The 7,670-nt window shown below is 44.6% G+C and overlaps 1 long non-coding RNA gene across 1 annotated transcript; it reads right to left on the bottom strand.

The window, feature by feature from the left end:
* Positions 1 to 510: 510 nt before the first annotated feature.
* LOC146575653 (uncharacterized) lies at positions 511 to 4,834 on the bottom strand. The gene is made up of 3 exons (XR_014892322.1): positions 4,704 to 4,834; positions 3,433 to 3,593; positions 511 to 979 (listed from the first exon to the last, which is right to left on the bottom strand). It is a non-coding gene; the product is annotated as an uncharacterized LOC146575653 (long non-coding RNA).
* Between the last annotated feature and the right edge of the window lie 2,836 nt (positions 4,835 to 7,670).

Here is a 7,670-nt window from a genome sequence, read left to right as displayed (position 1 = left end):
CCCCCTTTCCCTGGCGGGTCGCGGAGTATGGGGGGGCCTACTGGGGTCAGCGGGGGAGCTGGCCCCAGGGAGGGGTCACTTGCCCCTCCCTTCCTTCCCTCCCCATCTCCAGCTGCCTCCCTCTTCCCGCTCCACCACAACCACCCACACATGCAGGGCCTTGGAGTAGGGGTATGTCACCAGGGTGCAGAGGAGGCTACCCCCCCCCCCCCCCTCTGTCCCCTTCTGGCTGCCTCTGCCTCAATTTTATCCCACAACTTAGACATTCACATTACTCACACTCTCATCACACATACATATAGGATTTTGGGGGTGGGCACGATACACGGAGTCCAAAGTACCATCAGGGTGTACACCCCACCCCTGGCATCGTTGCCCACCTCTCAATTTTAAATACACGTAGACATTGAGGGCTAGCAGGAGGGACCATGCGCTTACCTGCTGCTCTCTGGCAGGTAGCTCCAAGCCCTCCTGGGTTTTAAATGCACCTTAGAACACACGTGCATCAACATTACAATGAGCGGGTGGAGGGAGGTTTGGAGTCTTCTCTCACCCCCATTCTCTGCGACCTGCTGGAGCAGGGGGGCTAGGACTAGGAGGAGGAGTTGGCCGTCCGACTGCGGTCTGGAGTGTGGAGCCTTCCTGCTGCTGCGGAGTCGGGGCGGTCTGCCTCCCCCCACCGCAGGGAAAAGGGAAACACCACCTGGGTCTGGGTGCAGTTCCCCCCTCCAGGGGCGGGGGCACCTAGACCCGGTTTGTAGAGTACGCTTGGGGAGTGTGATCGTGTGTACAACGTCTCTTTATGTCTGTCTCCACGTTGGTTGAGTGTGGAGTGAGTGCATATGAGAGCATGAGGGTGGGAATGGATGTTTGTATCTGTGGCAGAGAGGCAGGCGCGTGGAACAAAGAAGCTGCGAGCAGACCGGCGTCGGACTGAGGTCAGGAATATGGAGGTGAAGAGCTGGCATCCAGCGGGCTGCTGAGAGCAGAGGGAAAAACAGAATTAAAACAGAGTTTAACTATGACGAGGTTCTACGACTGTGAAGCCTTCACTAACGAGAGTTAATCGACATCCTGGCACAGAATGTTTGAGACCACCGGCACGCTGGAAAAATCCAGAACTCACCCGGACCATGACAAAATCTGAATTAGTCAGTCTACACATGCTCCAACACATTGTGAGGTGATTGTATTGGAGCGAGAATCCCCAAGAGAGTCAGGTGCGTCTTCACACATCGGCCAGTGTAGGTAAAAATGACAATCTCGTTGACTCACGAAGCAAACCCTGAGCTGTGGCTCCTCCTCCAGCGATAAAGCAATTTAAACTAGAGGTGGCCCTACCCTTTACCATTGAAAAGAACAACAGTGATCAATAGAGCAATTTCAGATAGGCAGACTCTTGCTTTGACCAATCAGGGAGATTGGGTCTAACCTGAACTGGAAGTTATCGCCTGTCAGAGTTTGAGGTAATGTCAGACCAGTAGAAAAAAGTTACGTTTTTACTGTAACACCACAAACATTTTTAACAAAATATCTTCATAACTTCAAATGCAAATAGAAATTTTTAATTTAAAAATGTATCCACAAGTTTTTCAAACAACAAAGTTACACGCAATCTTTTACCTAAAAATGCAGCAAAGGCTTTTTACATAAGCATTTAAAACTATTTACAGAACAATCAGGTCTTCTGCATCAAATAAGAAGGTACACACATTATTTGTGCCACTCCAAAAAACTGTTTCTGTCCACTATAAGACAGAGGAGAACACCACAGGCCTAAACACTGCACACCTGACAACAGGAGGTGTATCACTCCTCCTGTTTTTCACCTGGAGACAGCGTTTACACTGCAATCCTCCGTTGGTGGCTCTTTTGCGACAACTGTGACATTCACTAGTATAACTGACACACAAAACAAAACAACAGCTACACTACACACTAACTACACAAGACATCAAACTACCTATAGACTCCAAACACGCTAAACGTCACACACCTCTCACATCTCAAAACTTGCTCTCTCCTTCTTTCACTTACTCGCTCTCTCACTCCTAAAACTTCCCCCTCTTCCTAAACAACCAAATGCCATGTTTCCATATAATTGTTTGATTGGTTGACATGGTACAGTGATGCTTATTAACTCAATATGTACATAATTTTCTGGGCAAAAAACAAGAAGCTTCAGGTTATCCATCATCCGCATGTCATAAACGAGGAGGACAGAATGCTTTACATTAATGACTATGATGCTAAACACCCCTCATGTCAGCCATACCTGAAGACATTGATGGTGGCTGACGCTATATTCTGATGGTGACTCCTGAATTTCCTTCACTTCCTCCTCATCCTTGAAATACTCCTGATGGATGTCCACAGCATTGTTCAGTCTGATGGCATCCTCCATGACCTGGACAACATGATACCATTAGAATGACATCATAGAATGAGGGGTGTGACCAGAGCCAGAAATGCACTCATTGATCCTTTTGTTGATTTATTGCTATCATCATACACTACTCAGGGCTCTAGACTAACTTTTTGCCATGGGCGTACCGGTACGCCTAACTTTTTAAAGTTAGGCGTACCGGTAATGTGTTGTACAACTATCAAATTCATTTTTTTATGTTACATAGTAATATGGTCCTTACCAATTGTGAAACTAAATTAATTAGTTTCATAGATCTAATCCATACTGCTCCTTTAAGGCAGCAAACTCGCTATATTCTATTCATTATACCAATTAATAACACCAGTGGTAAACAAAAACACTACTTTAAAACAACTCAGTGCAAATAGGCATGCATGTTCATTTTCTTTCAACTCACAACAACAACTCAACTTCCAAACCAAAACACCAACACAAAGGAGTGTGAGTTTAGACAGCACCAGTTAGCTAATCACATAGAACTGTAATCTTTGACATTTGTTTACCAAGTGAACAGCTTTAACATTTAAGCAGCTGCAACTGTTAGTGCAAACACTGTGTATTTATAAGGAAAGAGCTTCAGGTCTCCAGATCTACTAGCTAACAAAAGACACGTTACGCTTTCACCTGCTTCTCTGCTTCAACAGCAACAATGTTCCTCTTACATCAGAGGCACAGCTACAGCAAGTGTAGAGCCAAGCAGCCTCACCAGCGTAACCAGTGTTGCTCTTTTAGCTTTGAATGTTTTAACTTAAATGTATTAACAACTTGTGTAATAATTTTAACAAAAGGTTTCTACTTTTATCTGTTTGTAACCCTGGGCTACACAACATCCATAAACAACATGTATCCATTCAATATCAATCCAACCAACAACACCTGCATTAACCCAACCATCCATAAAGCCAGCAACCATCCCGCCAACATGCATCAACCCAAAACTCCAACCAGACAGCATGCATCATAGTAAGACTAGGTGGACTGCTGTGGATTCATTTGGATCTTACTCTGCACAGCTGCAGAACACTGTTGATATAGCTCTCGTCCTTTTCCACCTTATTCCTGAAAAGGCTTGTTTGTTTCTTCTCAGCAGGGTCGATGTCCTTGGGCCACCCCCCTCCACTTGGTTTACTCCACAGCTTCTTGTCTCATGAAGTTTTGTGTTCACCTGAAAACAACAAGTAGCACCTGAGATTCACACAGACAGGCAATTCACACAGTGCACTGTTAATCAGGAGGTAGAGCAGGTCACTAATCAGAAGGTTGGTGGTTCAGTCCTTGGCTGCATCCCTTGGGCAAGATACTGAACCCTGAATTGCTTTCTGATGCATTCATCAGAGTGTGATAAAAAACACAGAAAAGTTGCTTTTATGAATGGGTGAATGAGGCATGTTCTGTATATAAGAACCAGTGTCTTTACTATGTATGTAATTTCAACCCTTTTGGCAATCCAGTTCAAGCTGTGTGTAGGTGATCAGTTACTGCAGGAGCGTCACACTCATTTTAGTTCATGGACTGCTTCTAGCTTGATTTATCCTAGCCCAATACTAATAAGATAATAATAATAAATACTGTATTGATCCCCGAGGGAAAATCCCTCTCTGCATTTAACCCATTCACTCAGAGAAGGAGTGGGAAGCCACTGGGCACCCAAAGAGCAGTGCGTAGAGACAGCACCTTGCTCAGGGGTACCTCAGGGGAGCCGTTCAGTGGATTTGAACCCCCAACCTTCCAATCATAGGGCCACCACTGTACCTACTGAGCTATCCCTGCCCATAACTCTAGAGTATTCACATTTCTCTGTGTAAAGGCAGCTGATCTGACAGTGTCCACGACTCATAAATAATTTCTAAAACTCATCAATAGCCTGAGATGTCTTCAGAAAAATAAAACATCTCCATTTCTACAAACTACAAAGAAACGCTGCAGTAAAAAATGAGAGAAAACCATCAGCATGGCTCCTCAGGCTCACAGTCTATGATGTGGCAGGCAATTAATTTTCCCAAGGGCCCACATAAGAGACTGGGACTGGGAAGTTCTGGCAGATCACGGTCACATATTCTAGTCTTGTATCTCTATTCAAACTTTTTGGAATGAAGTTTAAGTAATAAGTTACTTAAGTGGCAGGTAATTTCAGACTGACATAAGTCTGCATGCATCAAGACCCTTCAGATTCATACAATTTTGTTTTTAACGTTTTCTGTAATAATTATTTTATTATTTGATTTTGATAATTTAGTTGATAATTATCCCATGATCTCTTGGGAGTGAGGCTCACCTCGTGCTCTGACATCTCCACACCTGTCTGCGTGGCCAGGTCCCGGTGGCTCTTCTGGCTGAAGTTGAGGGCCAGGCTTGGGTCCGGGTGGATGTCCACCAGCAGCTCAGCAGGTGAATCCGAAAACTGACACTGACGGCCAAACTCGCAGCAGTGCTTGGAGTAAGTATAAGTGTTTTCCATGCTGCCATGAAAACACAGAAGAGCCTGCTCTGTACTTGATTCTCTTAAGTGCAGAGGTGGGAAGTGACGAAATGCAAATATTTTGTTACTGTACTTACTTAAAGTAACTTACTTAATGTGGCCGGGGTGTGTGATCTTTCTTCCCCTTCTGTGTATTTAGTAACGGTGGAGCCGGAGGAGCGGATTGGCTGCAGCAGCTAAGGTGTGCCTGTTTCCTGCGTCTGAGTACCGAAAACAACAGTATCAGCTGCTGAGTATTGAATAAAAGCCACACTGAGCACGCAAAGATTGTGTGTGTTGGGTCGATTTCTTCACACTTAGCAGAATTTAAAGACATCTGTATCTTACTTGAGTAGTTTTTTTCTCACTACTTTTTACTCTTACTCCATACATTTTTAAACAAATATTTGTACTTTCTGCTCCTTACATTTTCAAAGAGGCCTCTTTTGTTTTAATGCATTTCGGAGGAGTTATTATTTCACGTTACTATTAGCCTCCAAAAATCTTTGTTTATTATGCAGCAGCCTATATTATAGGATAATGAGAGATGATTTCTGCCAAAGTAAGAGGTTAAAGTGGAGCAGTGTTTTGTTGATGTTTGTTTCTTCATTTTGTTTTTGCCACAACACCAGAACGGAAGTGCAGGTAATAATAATAATAATAATAATGGATTGCATTTATATAACGCTTTTCGAGATCCTCAAAGCGCTTTACAATTCCACTATTCATTCACTCACTGGTGGAGGCAAGCTACAGTTGTAGCCACAGCTGCCCTGGGGCAGACTGACAGAAGCGAGGCTGCCATATCGTATGAGGTGCCGTAAGGGACATTATTACTGAAACGCTCTCACACACACAACTGAAACGCTCTCACACACACTACTGAAACGCTCTCACACACACTACTGAAACGCTCTCACACACACTACTGAAACGCTCTCACACACACACAACTGAAACGCTCTCACACACACTACTGAAACGCTCTCACACACACTAATGAAACGCTCTCACACACGCTACTGAAACGCTCTCACACACGCTACTGAAACGCTCTCACACACGCTACTGAAACGCTCTCACACACACAACTGAAACGCTCTCACACACACTACTGAAACGCTCTCACACACACTACTGAAACGCTCTCACACACACTACTGAAACGCTCTCACACACACTACTGAAACGCTCTCACACACACTACTGAAACGCTCTCACACACACTACTGAAACGCTCTCACACACACTAATGAAACGCTCTCACACACGCTACTGAAACGCTCTCACACATGCTACTGAAACGCTCTCACACACACTACTGAAACGCTCTCACACACACAACTGAAACGCTCTCACACACACTACTGAAACGCTCTCACACACACTACTGAAACGCTCTCACACACACACAACTGAAACGCTCTCACACACACTACTGAAACGCTCTCACACACACTAATGAAACGCTCTCACACACGCTACTGAAACGCTCTCACACACACTAATGAAACGCTCTCACACACACTACTGAAACGCTCTCACACACACTACTGAAACGCTCTCACACACACACACAACTGAAACGCTCTCACACACACTACTGAAACGCTCTCACACACACTACTGAAACGCTCTCACACACACTAATGAAACGCTCTCACACACGCTACTGAAACGCTCTCACACACGCTACTGAAACGCTCTCACACACACAACTGAAACGCTCTCACACACACTACTGAAACGCTCTCACACACACTACTGAAACGCTCTCACACACACTAATGAAACGCTCTCACACACGCTACTGAAACGCTCTCACACATGCTACTGAAACGCTCTCACACACACTACTGAAACGCTCTCACACACACTAATGAAACGCTCTCACACACGCTACTGAAACGCTCTCACACACGCTACTGAAACGCTCTCACACACGCTACTGAAACGCTCTCACACACACTACTGAAACGCTCTCACACACACTACTGAAACGCTCTCACACACGCTACTGAAACGCTCTCACACACGCTACTGAAACGCTCTCACACACACTACTGAAACGCTCTCACACACACTACTGAAACGCTCTCACACACGCTACTGAAACGCTCTCACACACACTACTGAAACGCTCTCACACACGCTACTGAAACGCTCTCACACACGCTACTGAAACGCTCTCACACACACTACTGAAACGCTCTCACACACACTACTGAAACGCTCTCACACACGCTACTGAAACGCTCTCACACACACTACTGAAATTTTAGCTCTCACACACACTACTGAAATTTTAGCTCTCACACACACTACTGAAACGCTCTCACACACACTACTGAAATTTTAGCTCTCACACACACTACTGAAACGCTCTCACACACACTACTGAAACGCTCTCACACACACTACTGAAACGCTCTCACACACACTACTGAAATTTTAGCTCTCACACACACTACTGAAATTTTAGCTCTCACACACACTACTGAAACGCTCTCACACACACTACTGAAACGCTCTCACACACACTACTGAAATTGTCTGAATGTGTCTGTGTCTGAGAGAGAGAGAGAGAGAGAGAGAGAGAGAGAGAGAGAGAGAGAGAGAGAGGGAGAAATACACTTGACTCTTTACAAATTGGCAGCTGGAATACTTTTAAGTTCTCTTTATGGTTTTTTGTTTTAAAATTCTGTTTTACTTCCAATAGTTTATATTGAAATACATGCAGATTGAAATTAAATTTGAAACATGATTAAATTTTAATTTGTGTGT

This window comes from Mchenga conophoros, linkage group LG4 (assembly GCF_057382185.1).
Source record: "Mchenga conophoros isolate Kocher_MC1m ecotype Shallow Benthic linkage group LG4, M_conophoros_male_GT1.1, whole genome shotgun sequence".
NCBI lineage: Eukaryota > Metazoa > Chordata > Actinopteri > Cichliformes > Cichlidae > Mchenga > Mchenga conophoros.
This window is presented reverse-complemented; position numbering and strand designations above follow the sequence as displayed.